This window comes from Gastrolobium bilobum, unplaced genomic scaffold (genome assembly GCF_033153095.1).
Source record: "Gastrolobium bilobum isolate Gb01-03AN ecotype WA unplaced genomic scaffold, APGP_CSIRO_Gbil_v1 utg7290, whole genome shotgun sequence".
Classification (NCBI taxonomy): Eukaryota; Viridiplantae; Streptophyta; class Magnoliopsida; order Fabales; family Fabaceae; genus Gastrolobium; species Gastrolobium bilobum.
Genome location: NW_026898915.1, coordinates 168,256 through 189,836, shown reverse-complemented (window position 1 = coordinate 189,836; position 21,581 = coordinate 168,256). Strand labels below are relative to the sequence as shown.

Below are 21,581 nucleotides of genomic sequence, written 5' to 3'. Positions count from 1 at the left end.
TCTATCATATGTCCAAAAAACACACCCCGGTCTTGTTCTTTTATTATAATGAAACACCCTATTGACTTAGAGAAATAACACAAGTGGTAGGTAGGTACAATAGTGCTAAGTGAAGATTATGGGGCAACAAGTCTATTACAGCATATAGATGAGTTAGTAGACTTAGCTATCAGTTTGTGAGTGAGTTAATTTTTCTGTTGTAGTTAGTTCAGCTAAGTAATTGTATTCCTTGTTTTAGTGGTGCCACGTCAGCTACGTGTATATATTGTAACCTGTATCAGAAATTGATTATCAATTCAAAATGCAACTTTTCCATTTTCAAGAGACTTCTGTTTTTGTCTCTCTGCTTTGATATTACAGTATATATAGATGAAGTTTTAATATCAGTTAGTAGAATTAGCTATCAGTTTGTTAGTGAGTTAATTTTCTGTTATAGTTAGTTCAGCTAAGTAATTGTATTCCTTGTTTTAGTGGTGCCACGTCAGCTACGTGTATATATTGTAACCTTTCTGCTTTTCCATTTTCAAGAGACTTCTCTTTTCTCTCTCTGCTCTGATATTACAGTATACTATATAGATGAAGTTTTAATATCAGTTAGTAGAATTAGCTATCTTAACTGGTGTACCATCGTCAGCATGGTATGGCATCTAGGAACGCAGCATTGGCAGGACAATCGGTCAAAGGCTGAACTGTAGTGAAGATGCAGATTGACCAAATCCAAATTCTCCACAATCAAAGTAGGTTGGTTGGGTAATACCAATCCACAGTTGGGTCTTGGTATGGCACAAACAGCTCTCATATGAATCCTCTGTATAGTACTTGACGATATTTTTGCTTTTGAAGATCATAAATTGAAGCTAGAGAAATTATTGGGCCGGACCGACTGTCAAATCCTACATGAAACTCCAAGTTGGCCCAACTAATTGCAAAACAGAAAAGAAAGAAAACAAAAACGGGTCAGTATTTTTTTTCTCCGGAGACTCTCTTATTTTACGTGAGTATAACTTACACTTATTAATCTTAGATGAGTGTATCTTTTTAGCTAATCAATAACTTTTTAGTTAATAATAAATTTTTTGTTTGAATATTTTCCTTTTATGCAAAAAGTCAAAATTACTCTTCTTCTTACAATAAAATTCTTTTTTCAGAAGAAAGGCAGCATACGAGAACAAGCAAGTGAAAGCAATATTAATTTAGGGTTAGAAAAGGTTTTGACATTTTATTTTAAGGGATAATACTGTTCAAATTTCAAACACAAAGTCAACTTATTTTTTAATGGAATTATGATGCATATTATCCTCTATTTGAATTTTATGTTTTGAAGTTGTTTCAACGTAATTTTGTTGGTGATACATTTCCTTTCTGTATTGAAAAGTTTCTTAGCAAGTGATTCATGTAATATAAAATAGGGTTTTATTAATGTTATGTAACATAATTTAAGTATTGTTTCCAACACATACAATAAAAAGGAGAGAGAAAGTAGAATGATGAGAGAGAAAGAAAAGTGAGGTTACATTATATTACATGATAAATATAAAACCTTATAAAATATATAATATTAGCAACCTTATAAAAACAGCGAGGAGTGCCAAACCAATAAATTCTTCAAAATGATATTTGGATAAACTAGTTGGATTGCATATCATCAACAGCGACAACGCAGAAGGCTATCCTGAAATAGAGTAAACACCATTTTCAACATCACACGACCAACAACAAAATCTCCCCATGCTGTTGAGTTCACAAAGAAACAACTCTAAATATTCTTCAATATAGCAACTACATGGCTGCATTTCGCTATAATTTCCTTCCCTTTTTAAAGTTAGATGCAATTATCTACGAGTTCTAAATATATAAAAACAAACAAATAAATAAAAGACCAGCACATTTGGCCTCCATGTATGTATTATTGTGGATACCCTACATATATTTAAAATTTAAATATAAATTTAAGTATCTTTACTCCATCTTGAGTTTTTGTTTGACTTGATCCCCCATAATCTTTACTTAGCACTATTGTAACTAGTACCTACGGAACTACCCCTTTTGTTATTTCTCTAACGTGGTGTTTGGTTCCATTTTTTTCAATAATTTTCTAGGCAAATGAAATTTGATTTTTAGAAAATCAATATTTGTTTCAACAGTTTTTGACCAAAACTCATCAATGTGAAATGCATAACTTTTTTTAGAAAGATAAGAATTTGCGTTGTTTAGAAACCAGACTTGAGGATAGTTTTTTGAGAAAACTCGAGTAATGCACTGTTGACACATTTTTTGTCATATATTTTCTTAGTAAAATTTTGTCAAACCAAATTACTTTTTTTTAACTTTTCCATCTATTCAACTTTCCGTATGAATACCTAATAATTACATTTCTCACGTATTTTTAAAATTTACCTTCAATGTAGCCCGAAAGGAATATGGTGTTTCATTATGATAAAAGAACAAAGACCGGGGTGTGTTTTTTTTTGTACATATAGCCATGAATATCTTGCTCTTCTTTATCCTCACGCTCTTTTGGTCCTCTGCAGAATGCAGCCATCCTCACCCACTTGACCCTTTAACCCCTAATGAGCTCAGCCTTGTCCGAACCATAGTAAAAAAATCATAGACAACCTCAACCAACGGCCACAACCTCACCTTTCAATACGTAGGTTTGGACGAACCTAACAAGCCTCTCATCCTATCATGGATATCCTCAAACATAAACGACAAAACCAAATCCCTACCACCTCGTCGCGCCTTTGTCATAGCTCGGTTTCAAAAACAGTCTCTCGAGATCACAGTGGATTTGTCAACTCATTCCATCGTCTCAACCAAAGTCTACGAAGGGCATGGCTACCCTATGTGTTAGTCCCAGTGGTACTCAAGAAGGGGGGTTGAATTGAGTAGTAGCACCTATCTCTCTTTTTTATTTTTATTCAAATATAATTTTTAATATAATTTTCTAATTTTTGCTAATAAAAGGAAATCACAAGAATGATGCACAAATAAAAAAAAACACAATGATTTCTACGTGGAAAAATCTCCTAGGCTCAATAGGAGTAAAAAACCACGACCCACTTGGATTTCAATCCAATGGGATTTAAAAAAAAACTTCACTAATTTCAATGAGCCAAAATACTCAAGTACAAGTAGATCCTAATCTACTCTTGAGGCACACTACTTTGATTCAACCCTTTAAATCAAAGTTTACACTTATCCACCGATAAGCCCACACCTATTGTTACTACCAACAATAGCAAGTCTCCACACACGGAGAAAAATCAACTTAAAATGAACCACCTTACTAATACTTCTAGAAAAGCTAAAAGGTGACGATGAAGCACTTAAAACCTAAGCTTGTAAAAAAAGTTAATAAAGAACACAAGTCTTAGGCTAAAAATTTAGATCTCATTTGCTGCTTCACTATGAGACTATTGGAGCATGGGTATATATATAGTAAAAAAATTTCATAAACTTTTGCTCCCATGATAATGTTGTTTAGACTTTATCCTTATCTCTTAATTTCAAATTTTGATTCTGCTCTTTATCTTCAATTGACTGCAACAACTTCAAGCTTTATCTTATCTTCAGATTTGGAATCTCAACAACCTTTTGATATGCTGTAACCACCCAACAAAAATCATCCTGTTTTTTGATCAACAAATAAGGTTGTTAGGATTTGTAATTTAATTATATCAATTGTGTCATCATTAAAATATTTTAAAGCATAGGGTGCAACAAATTCCCCCTTTTTGATGATGACAAACAATTGATGCCTTAGAAATCCAAGTAGCTTGACAGATCAATCCAACATTGAAGTTCAGCAATAACAAACTATTTTCATAGTCAACGAGCTAGTTTTGTATACAACAACAACAATGTAGCATGTCATGTGATCAAGTTGAATAATTGATACCGAATCCAAAACCAGATATTCAAACAGTAGTAATTAAACAGTGATAATGTTGACAAATTCAACTAGTAACCAACACTTAATTAACTCAAATAAGGCATCTTAGTTTCCCCTTTTTTTGACATCATCAAACTTTGGAAAATATTAGGCATAATGGAGCAAGAGATGTATGAGAAAGAGTAAAGCAAATGGGAAGCAGCAGAGCACTTTGCAATGGCATGGTGTATTTTGCAATATTCATGATAGAAGACACTCAAGTGTTTAACTCACAATTTATTCACCTTCAAGGATGCTTCATGGACTTGTAATTCATGACCTAGGAATCCTTTTAACCAGAAAAGTGCAAGTAGAATAAAGTTTATGAAAAATTTAAGCATGAAGGAAAAGATGATAGGAAATGGAAGGATTAAAGAACTCTCTTAGTTGTTAGAAGCTGGGAGTGTTATTGGCAAGATGACTCAGGTTGCAAAGAACAACAAAAAAATGACATTTGTTTGGATGCTGTATTATGCCATGAGATAATTAACATTTGAAGTTTTCTCCCCTTTTTTTTATAACTTTTTTTTTTATCCTATTCTCGTTCTTCTCTTCTTCTTTTTTAATCCTCTTCCCCTTCTTCTTAATATATATATATATTTTTTTTATCCTATTCTCCTTCCTTTTTTTTATCATCATCTTCTTCTTCTTCTTTTTTTTGTTCATCTTATTCTCCTTCTTCTTTTTTCTTTTTCTTTTTAATCATCTTCTCCTTCTTCTTCTTCTTCCTCCTCCTTTTTTTTTCGTTGTTCCCCTTCAACTTGGCATGTGGATCAAAGATAAATAGGATATATATCTGGACATACTCTTCACAATATGATGTAAGTTTTCTGCTAATACTAGTGGAACAAAAATAGGCAGAATTATCTTTCTGCTCATGAATGGTTCGTATGATGTCAAATAGAGATTAGAAAAAGTAATGGGAAAAAAAGTGAATGACAGTCATCAATAAATCAGAATGCACTTTTCCACCAAAAAGAAGCAAATCAGTTATACAAGTTTTGAAGTACCTTTTCACTCAGTAGTGTTTTCACTCAAAACTTGGTCACCTAACTAACATGTTTTTCATGAGTATGCATAACAGTACCACATCCATTGAATCATGCTCCACACAGTCACCAAATGCTATGGAAATCTAGGTGTATAGTCAGAAGGACCTAGAGTTTGTCTTGTGTAGGTGATGTTGTCTTTATGAAGTGGAATAGGGTCTTTTTTTCTATAAAAAAAATATAGAAGTGATGATAAGTATGCAGACGGGACAACAAATTTTTGGTTCTAATTCAAGCATCCATATTGGGGGTCACATAAATCCTTATGTAGAACTAATCAAGCCTAGTTCTAGTCTCAATTTTTCAAACCTATCTCTATTTAACGGCTTAGTGAAAATATCTGCTATTTGAAATTCAGTGGGACAAAAATTCAACTTGATTAAACATTTTTCTGTACAATCTCTCAAAAAATGATGCCTAATGTGTATGTGTTTTGTTCTTGAATGCAACACTGGATCTTTTGATATACTTATAGCACTTGAGTTGTCACAAAGGATAGGCATACAACCAACATTTATTCCAAAGTCAATTAACTGTTGTTTTATCCATAACAATTGAGCACAACAAAGGGCAGCAAAAATATATTCAGCTTCAGTAGTGGATAATGCAATAGTATTCTGTTTCTTTGAACCCCAAGTAACCAAGCAAGGACCAAGAAATTGAACCATACCTGAAGTGCTTTTTCTATTAACAAGGTCACCTGCAAAATCTGCATCACTATATGCCACTAGATCAAAATTAGCACCCCTAGGATACCATAATCCTAAGTTATCAGATCCTTTTAAGTATCTTAATATCCGTTTAACAGATTTCAAATGGGATTCTTTGGGATTGGATTGAAAACGTGCACATAAGCCTACACTAAACACAATGTCAGGCCTACTAGCTGTTAAATATAAAAGTGATCCAATCATACCTCTATACATTTTTTCATCAACATTTTTACCTTCTTTGTCCTCACTTTTGAGAAACCAATTCCAATGATTTCACCTTTTTTGTCATCACCAAATGTCACATTCCCTCCTTGAAAAGGCATTAGTGAGAGAAATCTTGATTTATCTCCAGCCATATGTTTAGAACAACCACTATCAAGATACCACAGGTTGTTCCCCCTCACTTTTGCCTGCAAAAGAGAAAATTAAAGGTTAGATTTAGGAACCCAAACCTGTTTGGGTTCCTTTTTCTTGATATCAGGCTTAACTCCATTTATTTTTCTCACCCATATCTGTTGAATTGTCATTTTATTTTTAATTTTAGAATTAAAACAGATTTCACGTTGTTTCTTAAGTGAATAGGTGCAGTTCTTCCTATAAGCATCAATTCTTTTCCTACAATCCATCTTAAGATGACCAACTCTCCCACAATGTAAACATATCTTTTTGTCAAACAAATCAACATGCTTCCATTTATTTTTGCTTGCTACACCAAAAAATCTCAGGCCTTGTTTATTTTTATTCACACTCTTAATAAACCAATCAGCGACAGTAATTTCTTCTTTTGTATTACTGGTTTCATTTTTCAAGGCATTTTCTTTAGCAGCCAGACTTTCGTTCTCTAAATTCAGCTTAGCATTCTCAATATTTACATGATTTAGTTTAGAATTAATTTTTTTTAATTCTTCATTTAGTGATTCAAGAGATCTCTCATCATCTAAAATTTTAGTTTTTAGCAAAATAATTTCTGACTTGAGCTTCTTATTTTCTTCATTCAGACATGTTTTAATCTTGATTTCATTTTTCAGGTCCTTTGTTAATTCACTATATTCATCAATAATTTCATTTTTCTCATCACACATAGCCACATATTCGTCAATCAGAATTTCTATGTGCTTAACAAGATGCTTTTTAGACAAAGAACACAAAGAAGACTTAAGAATTTTAAGATTTACCTCTTGTGGTTCATCAGCAGTTTCTGAGTCGCTATGCACCATTAAGCAAAGATTCGCTTGTGCATCTTCATCAGATTTTTCTTCTTCAGATTCTGAATCGGACCATGCCGCCACCATAGCTCTCTTGAAATCCCTTCTCTGATATTTTTGGTTCTCCCTAGCATGCTCTTTTTGTTCCTTCTTCGATTCATTCTCCAGGAAAGGACAATCCCTAATTTTGTGATCTGATTTTCCACATTTGAAGCATTTTTCATCAACCCTAGGTTTTTGTCTTCCTGAGCGATTCTTTGTTGAGTCGCCTTTTGATTTCTTGAAAAATTTCTTGAATCGACGAGCAAGCATAGCGAGATCTTCATCTTCATCGCTTTCTGTTTCATCTTCCTCCTCTCGTTCTGACTTTTGAGCTATTCCTTTTTCCCGTTGAGATTGATTTTTTATTTTGCCCCTTTTTTCCGCCTTAAGTGCGAGCTGAATGTCGTTGTGTTTTTTAAGTGTTTCATTATGAGATAAAAGTTGCATCTCATAAGTCACTAGTGATCCAGTCAGCTCCTCAAGTGTAAATATTTTAAAATCTTTTGTCTCCTGTAAAGCAATCACTTTTGGTCTCCAATCTTCATGAGGTAGACTACGTAGTATTTTTCTAATTTGCTCATCAGTTGGGATTATTTTTCCCAATGCACCAAGTTCATTGACAATATTTGAAAATCGTGTTATCATGGTCCGTATGTTTTCTTTGGGGCTCATGGAAAAAAGTTCATATTGATGCATCAACAAATCAATTTTTGACTGCTTGACTTCATTTGTTCCTTCATGGGTAACTTCCAATAAATTCCACATCTCCCTTGTTGTACGACAACCCATAATTCTATTGTACTCTTGTGTGCCAAGACCACAATGAAGAAGTCTTTTGGCTTGAGCGTTGAATTCTAATTTTTTCCAGTCTTCATCGATATATTCATTGATTGGCTTTGGTATCAAGTCTCCCTTGTCATTCATTTTAGTGATTTCAAAATCACCATTTTCGATTACATTCCAGACTTGATAATTCTCGGCTTTTATGAAAATCTCCATTCGATTCTTCCAGTAATTGAAGAATTTTCCTTCAAAAAGCGGTGGCCTTTGAGTTGAGTACCCTTCTCGGATTGACTCCATTCTTGGATCTACTCTTCAGGAATTACCTGTAAAATAAAGAGAACCACGCTCTTGATACCAATTGTTAGTCCCAGTGGTACTCAAGAAGGGGGGTTGAATTGAGTAGTAGCACCTATCTCTCTTTTTTATTTTTATTCAAATATAATTTTTAATATAATTTTCTAATTTTTGCTAATAAAAGGAAATCACAAGAATGATGCACAAATAAAAAAAAACACAATGATTTCTACGTGGAAAAATCTCCTAGGCTCAATAGGAGTAAAAAACCACGACCCACTTGGATTTCAATCCAATGGGATTTAAAAAAAAACTTCACTAATTTCAATGAGCCAAAATACTCAAGTACAAGTAGATCCTAATCTACTCTTGAGGCACACTACTTTGATTCAACCCTTTAAATCAAAGTTTACACTTATCCACCGATAAACCCACACCTATTGTTACTACCAACAATAGCAAGTCTCCACACACGGAGAAAAATCAACTTAAAATGAACCACCTTACTAATACTTCTAGAAAAGCTAAAAGGTGACGATGAAGCACTTAAAACCTAAGCTTGTAAAAAAAGTTAATAAAGAACACAAGTCTTAGGCTAAAAATTTAGATCTCATTTGCTGCTTCACTATGAGACTATTGGAGCATGGGTATATATATAGTAAAAAAATTTCATAAACTTTTGCTAATGTTGTTTAGACTTTATCCTTATCTCTTAATTTCAAATTTTGATTCTGCTCTTTATCTTCAATTGACTGCAACAACTTCAAGCTTTATCTTATCTTCAGATTTGGAATCTCAACAACCTTTTGATATGCTGTAACCACCCAACAAAAATCATCCTGTTTTTTGATCAACAAATAAGATTGTTAGGATTTGTAATTTAATTATATCAATTGTGTCATCATTAAAATATTTTAAAGCATAGGGTGCAACACTATGCTTACCTTTGGCGAACAAGCCGTTGCGTCACAGCTACCATTCAGCTATGAACCATTTAAGGAATCGTAGAGGAAGAGGGATCTGAACATATCTCAAGTTCTGTGCGCTACCTTCACGACTGGTTGGTTTGGAGAAGCCAATACCAAAAGGACTGCGAAGATAAAGTGCTATTACACCAATGGGAGTGTTAATTTGTATGCGAGGCCATTAAAGGGTGTGGCAGCATTGGTTGACATGGACGATATGAAAATTGTTAGTTACTCTGATAGATATGTGGTTCCAGTGCCTAAAGCAGAGGGTACTGAGTACAGAGCTTCAAAATTGAATCCACCCTTTGGTCCAAAGCTAAAGGGTATAGCTGTCACGCAACATGGTGGACCTGGATTCACGATCGAAGGTCATTCTGTAAGGTAAGATAAATTATAATTTATTTATTTTGGACTTTACTCATTTGATGTAAAACTGTTCAAGAATATTGTTGTGAATAATAAAGTGTATAAGTTTTCAATCACTAATTTATTATTTATATTTAAGTTTGACAATTGATTAAGAGAGTGATTTTTGACTAAAAGAAGCTAAAAGCTGTTTGGAAATTACATGAAAATTTTAGCTTAAAATTTACTTAAAAGCACATATTTCAAGAAAATTATCTCTCTTTCTATCTTTATCACTCTTCATTTAAAAAAAAAAAAGAGCACACAATTCAAGAAAAACAGATAAGAGCTTAAAAAAAAGCTCTTCCTATGAGCTTTTAATTTTCAGCTTTTTTCTTCATTATAGAAAAAAGAGCTTTTCATTATAGGAGCTTTTCCCAAAATCTGTTTGGCCTAGCTTATGCTTATAAGTAGCTTCTAACTTAAAAAAGAGGATCCAAACAGTCACTAAATATAAGAGTGATTTTTATCTTTTAAAACGTGATAAACTATGAGTTTATCAACTAAATGTTTCTTCGATGCTGATCATTATTTCCCTTCTATTTTCTGTAATCAGTTGGGCCAATTGGGTCTTTCATTTGGGATTCGACGTTAAGGCTGGCCCAATAATTTCTTGGGCATCAATTTATGATCTTGAAAAGAAGAAATATCGTCGAGTACTATACAGAGGATTCATATCAGAACTATTTGTGCCATATCAAGACCCAACAGAGGAATGGTACTACACAACCTACTTTGACTGTGGAGAATATGGCTTTGGACAGTCTATGTCTTCACTGCAGCCCTGCCAATGCTGCCTTCCTAGACGCATACTATGCTGGTTCAGATGGTACCCCTGTAAAAATAACTAAAGCCTTATGCATATTTGAGAAGTATGCTGGTGATATCATGTGGCGTCACACAGAAACTGCAATCCCAGATGAAGTGAAGTGATGGTTTTTTTTCACTTTTAATTTTATTTTTGCGTTCTTGTTCCATTTTTCAGTTGATAAATATTCGTTGTATTTTTGGCAGATAACTGAGGTCAAGCCAGACGTAAGCCTAGTGGTGAGAATGGTTTCAACCGTGTGAAACTACGACTATGTCATAGATTGGGAGTTTAAGCCAAGTGGTAGCATCAAACTTGGGGTATGGATTCATGCACCAATCTTTTAATACTTTATGCCATGTGTGAAATTTGGATCCTTCCTTTCTGTATCCAAACTTGCAATAGCAAATTTTGAAGAACATATGTAGTAGAGTCACTATTTCTTAAGAGATTCGCTTTAATTTTGTTCTTACTTCTTAGTGAGTGTTACCTTGAGAATTTTAAAAATTTATTTATTCATATGTGCTATTTATGGTGCAACTTACTGTCACTTCTTTAAATAGATAACTGAAACAAATGAAACAGAAGTGCTCCTTTTCTGCAATTTAAAATTGAGAGGGACTTACAGATTTAAATGGCGGTTGACTAAATTATATTTTCAATATCACAAATAATATACCTTAAATGAGTAATTAGCTTTTGTTTAGAAGCTAACATCGTGTTATATTTTAAAATAGGTTGGGCTTACTGGGATATTAGGGATTAAGGCAGGGGAATACACCAACACGGATCAAATAAAAGAGGACATCTACGACACATTGCTAAGAGATAATACCATTGGTGTCTACCATGACCACTTCTTGACTTATTATCTTGACCTTGACATTGACGGTGAAGCCAACTTCTTTGTCAAGTCCAATTTGGAGACTGTAAGAGTGAAAGATCACACAACACACAGAAAAAGTTATTAGACGGTTGTAAGTGAAACTGCTAAAACAGAAGCTGATGCCAGAATCAACCTGGGGTTCAAGCCTTTTGAGCTAGCAATGGTAAATCCTAATAAAAAGACAAAACAAGGAAATAAAATTGGGTATCTTTTGCTTCCAGGCTCAGTGGTGCACCCTCTTTTGGTAACTGATGATTATCCACAAATCAAAGCTGCTTTCACCATTTATAATGTGTGGGTCACACCATACAACAAATCTGAGAAATGGGCTTCAGGATTATATGTTGATCGTAGCAGAGATGATGATACTTTGAGCGTTTGGAGTCTCAGGTGTGTCATTTACTATAAAAATATGTTGGGAGTTGTTCCTCCATCAATGCTTGCTCAAGTACCAAGAGGTTAGAACTCTCTATTTTTGGTGCAAGGCTCAAGGGTCATAAATGAAGGTGCAAGGCTCTAGGCTCATTAATGAAGGTGCAAGACTCAAGAGACACATCCTTTGAGTGGTTCAATGTCTAGAACCATCTCCCTCCCCTATATAAGCATGTAGTGTGTGAGGTTGAGTGATGTGAATATGATGAGAAAAATATGAGATGAAAAATACCTATAGAGAGAAGTTTGAGTGAGACATCTTTAGGAACGTTTGATATTACCACCATACTTGGTGAAGTTTGATTGTACCTCTAGTGAAAGGCTAGGGATGTTTGATTGTTGTAACCCATTATTCTTATAGTGGAAGTTTGATTCTGGACTAGTGTCTCATGGTTTTAGTGAGTGTACAGTGATTGGATGTAAAATTTAGTCCAGTGCACTAAGTTCTTCGCGAGAACACTAGTCCAGTGCACTGGACAGTCCGGTGACTGAATGTAAAATTTATAACTGTGTTCTCCCGCGGGAGAACTTAGTGCATTGGACAGTCCAGTGACTGAATTTTTATTTTTTCATATATATTATGAAGGTGGAGGAGAAAATAAAAACTCACTGGAAGATAAAATAGAAGGAGGAAAATTAAAGGGGTAGGATATCGTAACAACCAAATGGGGTTACTACCAATCAATTTCACCGTTGTAAAGTTGATCCAACGGTTATATTTATTTCCATCTTTGTATGGTTATAATCTCCATATTTAATGTAAAAGCATTAAATATGGGAAATCATATCATACAAAGGTAAAAATAAATATAAAATATTAAATATGGAGAATCATAACCCTACAAGGATGAAAATAAATATAACCGTTTGATCAACATAATCAATCTTACGGTGAAATTGATTGGTAGTAACATTTGTAGTAATCCTAATTGATTGTTATAATATCCTACCCCGAAATTAAATTGAAAAAACTTGAATTTTAAAATAAGGGTATTTTTGTATTTTTACATCATATTTTAAGGGTGTGCACTTGCTCCTCTTCTCATCTATTTAGATCCGCCTCTGTCCACCGCTCCGCTAACAATGTTGCCACCCTACCATTGCCACCTCCAGCATCGCACCTTGCCACATCTAATGCCATCGTCGTCGTGACCTTCACATGTCTTTTTTTAGTTTAGTGCATAAAAAATGTTTTTTAATTCTAACATTAAAACAATATATTTTACATAAACATATTTTTCAAGTATTATATTCAAATATAAAATTGCTTTAATCTTTTTTTTTAATATTTTAAAAGTCAAAATATTAAATTATTTTTAAAAAAAAAACTCATACAAACTAACCCTAAAAAAAAATAACATATATCTAAGAGTTATTGGTCTAACGGTATCTCAACTAAACCTTAGAATTTGACATATTTAAAGAGTAGCATGTTTGATTGCTAAGAATCGCAGCTCCTGAAAAAGTAAAAATACTCAAACCAGAAGTTGAATTAATAGAACCCACTAAAATTTTAGACAAAGATCCATATAAAAATAATAATAACAACAAATGGGGACAGTGATCAAAGTGCCACGTTTGGACAAAAAAATTATCAGACCGTCATGCCAACAGTAAATTTTGTCAAAATGCCTCGCGGCATAATTCGCTACACAGTGTAGCGAATTATGCATGCAAGTAATTCGCTACACAGTGTAGCGAAATATGTTACGTCAGAATGCACAGAACCAAAAATGTCACATGTCAAATTTTGAGAAATTTATTACATAGGGTAGCGAATTTCTCAAAATTTGACATGTAGCATTTTTGGTTCTGACGTGGCATATTTCGCTATACTGTGTAGCGAATTACTTGCATGCATAATTTGCTACACTGTGTAACGAATTATGCCGCGTGATATTTTGGCAAAATTTACTGTTGGTGTGACAGTCTAGTAATTTTTTTGTCCAAACGAGACAAAATGGTCACTGTTCCCAACAAATGCTTGTTAACCCTAAAAGCTGTAAAATGCATCAAATTTCCATTTATTTTAACTTTTTGCACGAATATACACAACAACGATCTCGAAAAATCGAATCAAATCAATGTGCGCATCTGAAAGAATAAAGTTCTGAACGATTTTAATTATAATATTTATTTTCACACTGTGGTCGTATAACTTAAAATGATAAGATACGAACATGCATGGCTTTGGAACAGCGACTAAAATGTCACTGTTCACCAATTTTTTTACTTAAATGTCATGCGAACAATGTTATTTTCCAATCTGCTACGGGAGCAAGTTCGTTTCCCGGTGTAGCGAACTCGGTTTGCTGACGTGTCACGTTTTTAGTGGACATCAACTTAATTTTAATCAAGTTCGCCTACATGCTAGGCGAACTTCATTTTTTTTTAAAAAAAATTTTGATACTTGTTATCCACTAAAAATGTGACATGTCAGCAAACCGAGTTCGCTGCACCGGGTAGCGAATTTACCCTCGTGGCAGATTGGGAAATAACAATGTTCATGTGACATTTAGGTAAAAAAATTGGTGAATAGTAACATTTTGATTAATATCCCATGGCTTTACTATTCTATATTTTTGTACAAAGCTCTGTGCCCAAGGCACTTCGAGAGGCCAGGACATTGGCGGACATGTATGTGTGCGTGCACAACTAAACTTTTTTGAAAATTGGGTCCTTAATAAAATTAAGGGCTTTATTAATCTCATGTGACATAAGAGAAGCTCTCTTATGTCATAGAGATAGTTATGAGTGAGACCCACTCACTTACAAAAAAAAGAAAAAGAAAACACGGAAGTCGATGTATGTGTAGGAGAAAAAAATACTCTCTTACAGAATAAGATAATATTTTTCCTAAAATTAATGGGCTCAATTTAATTTCTTAAAAAGAAAGTAGACTCGTAATTCTTCTGAATTTCAAAATAGACTCATATTAGGCCGTTCTAGGAACTAGTGCGAGTCATTTTGAATTTCAGAGGGATCACGATTTTGATTATCTGGATCTATTTTGAAATTCAGAAAAACCACGAATTGACTTTTTTTCCTAAGGAATTAAATTGGGGCCTGTGATTTTTGTTGAGGACCCAAAATGTTTCATTGTAATAGCTTAGCTGACTCTTTATTACTGTTTTTTTATGTTAAGTTAAAGTTTTATTTTCTTTTTTTGTTTATATTCTTTTGTATTTTAATACGTTTAAAATTTTCTTTAAAATTTTTTTCTTTATTCTTTTATTATAAGTTTGCAAATATAAATAAAATTTTCTAGGTTCGCCATGATACGAGGATGCTTGCATAATATAAACCGCTATGATTGGTTTAGTGGTGATGTATTTGGGTAACTTATATTAGGTTATGTGTTCAATTTTTATCATTATATTTCAAAAATAACAATAATAATAATAAACTTACTTAAAATAAATTTATATTCAACGGTGGAACATCTGGGGTATTCGCGTTCAACTTTTTTTCACATTGGTGGTTATCTTAAACGGGAAAAATATTTCTCCAATTGCTGGAGAAGTATTTTCTCATGTCAATGACTCTTCAAAAATCTTGTCTCACTTTTTTTTTTTAAACTCGCAGGGGCCACCAATTGTTTTCTCTACAGGAATCTCATAACCCCTCATGCTATAGGAAAGGTATAAAGCCCATCTTAAAAATATATTAACAAGTGTTTTTAACTTGTGATCCGAATAAAATATGATTGGCCCATCAAAGGCTCAAATATATAGAACTAAGGCCCAAACCCACAAGGATCAGAGTGAGGCGCGATGGCGTCCATCGCACATAACAGGGCGCGATGCCACCATCGCGCATGAAACCGTCCTTTAACATAACTTTAGAGATAAGGAAGCAATTACAGGAACTAATAAAGGTCCACCGCGCCATTGTACAAATAAACAAAAGACAGCACCAGTTTTCTACCACTCTATCAATATAGATTGACATAAAAAGATAAGGCTATGAAAGCGCTAGTAGAACCTGCAGTCCTTGAACAGCCAATCAGAGGCCATACCACCTTCTTAAGGCGACATCAGAACCACTATATAAACAGAGGGTACATTCTCATGTATTATCTTCTAATTCAGTAAGAAACACATAAACCAGTCATTGATACTAACTTGAGCATCGGAGTGTCATTGCAGGTACCCCCAATCAGGATCATTGCGCTGAAGGTGAACCAAAGTCCTCCCATCATCAACAACAACCCCCAGCCCAGAAAACAAATTACCCAAAAGGCCTTCTCACTTCAACCGTGTGCGATTTGGCTCGATACAGTGGGGCCAGCCCATATTGTATTGGTGAGATCAACTCGTAACATGTTAGTTATGACTTGCGTTTATTTTATTTTACATGGTTATCTTTTATATAGGGCCGGCAAAATGGGCTGAGCCCGCCGGGCTGGCCCGCCCCGCCTGCCAAATAGGGCGGGCTGAGTTGAGTTTTTCAACCCACCAGCCCGCCAAACCCGCCCCGCCAAACCCGCTAGCCCATATGGGTCAGCCCGCCACGGGGCGGGCTAGCCCGCCAAGTCCTTTTTTTTTTTTTTTTTTAGATTACCCAATTGTTATGTAGCTCCGTATCTTAGATTTCTCTGCATGCAAGTGGCTTTTTTGAATTGTTGTGGACTGCTCATACAACACTTTGTTACTTGTTTTGTTACTCTATTTTATCCTGATATGATTTTATTTTTTTATTATTATTTTTGGATTGAAAGATGCATATTTATATGCAGATTATTAAACACTGATCTTCTTGGTTTCATAAGCACATTAGGATTTTATGCAAATTTTTGTATGCTTTTATGCAGATTTTTTTATGTGATTTTATGCAGAATTTAATTTTTTGTATTTTATTTTTATATTTTTTTATTTTAGGCGGGCTGGCCCGTAGCCCGCCAGCCCACTCATAAAACGGGCCGGGTTACTCAATTCAACCCATTTTGTCAAAACGGGCCGGGGCGAGCCAGCCCATTTTGGGCGGGCTAGTGGCGGGTCGGGGCGGGCTGGCCCATATTGCCAGCCCTACTTTTATATTTGTAAAATTTTCTTTGTTTAAATATTTAAAGACATATATTTAATTTCTAGACTTAGTTCCTTTAGGATTAAAATCTTAACTTTGTGCAGATTGGCTTGCGAACCTACCTCTTGATCATTTAGTTATGTCTGATAGATCCTATTTTTCTTCTCCCACTTCGGGAATTAGTTTTTTATTTCAGGCTGATTTAGCGCAGGTTTCTAGACCTCGTCGTATTATTTCTTCTTAGTGTTTTTTTTTTGGGTTTTCCCCCTTTTTATTACCAAAAAAAAAAAAAAAACTTAACTTTGTGCCTAAATATATTTTTAATTTTATTTAAAGTATATTATGATTTTAATTTTTTAAATAATTTAATGATAAATACGACATTGTTTATTCTAAATTTATTTTAGAGGATAATTATTAGAAGTTCTAAAATGCCAAAATAACATGATTTTGGTTGTAATTCGGAAGAACAACACTTACAAAAGGGCCACAATAAAAGAGAAACTCGTTTACCAAAAAAAATAAAAAAAAATAAAAAAGAAGAGAAACTCAATGAGTAAAATACGAAGCGCAAAGATTACCAACAACAACAACAACAAATACGGAGCGCAAAGAATTAAAGTGCCATATTTTGGTAAAATATGTGCCAAAATGTTACCATCGCTTACTAAAGATAGAACTATGATATAGCACGCCGGGCGATTGCAAGCTTGCAACCAAAAACTATTTTTCAATGGTTAAATTAATTTATAAGCTATAGTATTTTTTTTTAAAAATAAAGTAATTTTTTTGAATATTACAAATAGACATTTATGGTTTTAAAAATTATTTTAATTAGGTTCTTGAACCGACCCAATAATAGAGTCGATTCAAGAACTCTATTGAATTTAAAAAAAAAAATACAGGTACTAATTTATAATTCTTAATTACATGAACATATTTAAAAGTTTTTAATTGATACAAAGATTATTAGATTAATTTAGTTTTTTTATTTGTAATATATATATATATATATATATATATATATATATATATATATAAAATTTAAACAGGCACCTATGGATTTTAGGCCCATAAAAGTTGCAGGTCATAACTTTGCATTTGAATTTCGGATATGTTCAAATTACAAACCTTTGCAAATGGACTTAATAGGTCTCATTGAATACTAGGCTTCATCTACATTCACACTGGGCCCACTCAAAATATGAAGTGGTCTCTCTCTCTTTATCCCAGCAACTCCTCCATAAAGTAGGCCTCCAAATAGGGAACAGAGTTATAAAGCCTAACTATTTTAAGATATGGCAATTTGGATCTTCCAAGAGAACAACATGCTTCTTTGGCCCGGTTCATTTACTCTTAAATTTGGGACAAAAAAAAAATTCAATTGTAGGGTGCGCTTTATGATTATTTGGCGGAATTCGTTTTATGTAAAAATTGCTTAGAGGATAACTTAATTATATCAACGAAACAAAATTCAATAGGTTGGTATGATGCAAAATAATGGTAGGCTTCAAGCACAATCAGATTGTTATTTTTTTTTATTTTCTATTTATCAGTTTAAGTCACCCTTTAGTTTATTCAATCCTTTCTATTTCATTTAGATTTTGGGTGTTTTCTTATATTTAATATTATCAAATTAATAATGGGCAGTATTTTGTGTTTCTTTCTTTAAAAAAAAGTTTTTTAATTTAAAAAAATATGTTCAATTGTTTTACAATTATTAAATCAGTTTTTTTAAAAAAATTCTTAAGATAAATATGATAATTTTTTTAAAGAATTTAAAATAATAATTTTTGAAAAACTTTTTCAAATGAACTCGAGAGGGGTGAATTGAGTTACATATAAATTTTCAACTATTTACTAAAATAAATTTCAATTAAATCAATGCAAGTTTAAATATAATAATCTTTAGAAATTAAGAATATTGTAAAAAATTAAAAAATCTCAAGTAATTATTTAAATTTTTTTCTAAAAGATGGAAAAAAAAGTCACAACCTCAATTGGGAGTCAAATTCATATAGAGTCGAACTCAATTTAAAGTATAAGAATTCACCTAAACATACGTCTTGATTAAACAATCCCACTTATCACTAGATAACTAGTCCCATATTGTTTACTCCGACAATAACTCTTGTACTTAACTCGGCTTAATCCTAAGCCCCAAAACACGTCCCCAATTATGTCAAAATAATTGTTCCATTATTGCTAACTCTAAGAATAACTTAAAAAATAAATAAATCAAAATACAAAAGTATATTTTAGTTACCTTACATACTTCTAAGATCTAATTAATAAGTAAATAGGTACAAATCAACCTATGACTCAATAAATCTGTTCAAACATTAGTTGCCAGATTGTCTTAAATGTACTTTAGGAAGAAATACCCAAAATATCTTCAATGCATTTCAATTTTGAAGAAAGACTTATAATTTCTACATACTTTTTCTCAAAATAAATTATTAGAAAAAAACTTTTGCGCTAATTTTTTTTTTTAAGATTATCATGATTTGAAAAAAATTTCAATATTTATTTTCAAAAATAAAATCAAACATTTTAATTTAGCTTTCCAAAATTTAATAAATAAAACCAAACCTTTCAAATCAATTTTCTAAAATTTAATAAAAAATAATTAAAAATTTCAAATTAAACAAAATCAAACCTTCTAAAATTTATGCACTAAAAATAAATAATTATTCTAGAAGGCTTGATTAAATTAAAAAAAAATTCAAATAAAAAAACCAAATCTTAAAAAATATGTTTAGATCAAGATGAAAACTTTTCTATTTTTCCTCTTCAGTTTTTTATAACTTAATGCAATCCAAAATATGAACAAGATTCATCTCATCTAATCATTTAATGAAATTTAAGATTTTATTTTGCATTTTCAATCTTCAAAATATCATGACAATTTTGTTTTATTCACTACTTCACATTCATCATATATTAAATCTGGCAACTAATTTTGTTATCAAAAAAAATAAAAAATCTGGCAACTAATTTTTAAAAACTCAAGAAACTGTTAGATGACTTGTCCTCTTGTGTTTGTTTCATCAAAACTAGATAAGGTGTGAGACTCAATATAATTCTATTCTGATAGGCGTATCTGGATATATTGTGAGGTTGTGTTTAAGCTTCTATAATATAGGTTTTAACGCAGGTGGCTACAAAATGACTTCTCAACGTGCTCTAATGGAACAAGGAGGTGCAACTATAAGCACTCCAATGCTCAAATAAATTAAAACAATAGGTATAGTGCCTGTTTGAGAGCTCTTATTTTTAACTTTTCTTCTCCTTATAATCAAAAGCTTAGCCAAACATAATTTTACCAAAGTTCTTATCTTAAAAAGAGCTTTTTTTATATGATGAAGAAAAAATATATAAGCTAAAAGCTCCTAAGAGGAACTTTTTTTAAGATAAATATCATCTTTTTGGAATTCTCAAATTTACTTTTTAATTATATCCTTATTATAAATTTTTATTTATGAATTTTATCATTTACTCTTATAATTTACCTTAATAAAAAATTACTTCATCTCTCTCCTTTCAAAACCCTAAGAACATCTTTATACAATTATCAAACAACTTTTAGCTTTACTTTTTAAATTCTGTTTTTTAATTTTAACTTAAAAATAGCTTTTAACTTAAAAAAAAAAAAGATGTCAAATAGGATCCTAATGTGTAAGATAAGAGAGATAACTCTTTTTTTTAGAGATATTCCAATCAGATCATCGCTTCGCGACTAGTCTGATTTAGGGCGAGTCCTAGTATTAAGATTTTAAAGCCCTCCCAAAAATGATATTGAGGAGGATTGAATACAAGTTCTCATCCCCACCTACTCAAATTCCTAGCGCCAACTGAGCTACCATCATTTGGTTAAAAGAGATAACTTTGTTGCTTAATAAATGAGGTGAGTCTCTGGGCTTATATTTGGCACGTGCTAAGAGTCCTGAGATTTAAAATTTCTACATTAATGAATGGTCCATGCATAATAGACCCAAGTAAAATAGTACATCCAGAGTCCAGACTTGAAAAATCCTAATACATTATAAATAAATAAATAAATGTTGGATACATAGTTTTCCATTGTAATGAATTCAGAATTGTCAACCCTTTTGGGTCATGCAGGGGGAGCTCATGGTGGGGAGAGACCGTCAACCAGGGGTCAAGTGAACAACAACATTAAGTGGGCTTGGAACACTACAATCAAATCCAAAACCTTAAGGTATTAAATGCACGAGTCCTTCCACTTATATGATACTCACTTAGTCCATTCTTAACCAATGTGAGACTTTTTCACTCAATCATTTACACTTGAATTCCTAAACATCTCCCCCTCAAGTGTAAGTCTTAGGCCCACATTCTTTCCCCTCAAGAAGAAGCTTTGTTGAGTATTCACAGGATTCATCAATGTTTGGCTTCTCATCAAACATTGGCTCTTTCATCAAGGCTTGGCTACACTCATCAAGACTTTGGCTTCCCACATCAAGACATACTCGGATCACCATATGACAATCCACCATTAGCTCTGATACCAATGTTGGAAACTTGGTTCCCTCAACTCGGCTTAGAAGCATTTGCGAGGAGTTCGGCTCAGTCAGAGGGGTGCCTAAACTTACCAGGTCTGCCTATGCACAACGGAAAAACAAAAAACGTAGAGGAGAGAGATAGAGAAGAATACAGGCAGATTTCAACGTGGGAAAATCTTCTCCAATGTGAAGAAGTAAAAAATTCATAGGACACTAGTCAAGAATCAAACTTCCACTATGAAAATAATGGGTTACAAAAGATCAAACTTTTACCAACAATTGTGGTAAACTCAAACCTCATCTACAATGGTGATTTTCTCTCAAACTTCTTTAAAGAGATATTACTCTTCTAACTTCTCTCTAGAAGTGCTATCAAAATCAAAACTTTTGGTTTTTCTCTAACGACCCTCAAATTTTTTCTCAAGCCAACCTTAGCCTCTATCCCACAACTAAGGAAGGAAAAAAGGTTTAGGGTTTTTCAAACTCCTCAACGGATTTGAGCTTAACATTA

The 21,581-nt window shown here is 33.0% G+C and overlaps 1 pseudogene; it reads left to right on the top strand.

The window, feature by feature from the left end:
- Window positions 1-640: 640 nt before the first annotated feature.
- LOC133285427 (amine oxidase [copper-containing] alpha 2, peroxisomal-like) lies at window positions 641-11,550 on the top strand (annotated as a pseudogene).
- Window positions 11,551-21,581: the final 10,031 nt, after the last annotated feature.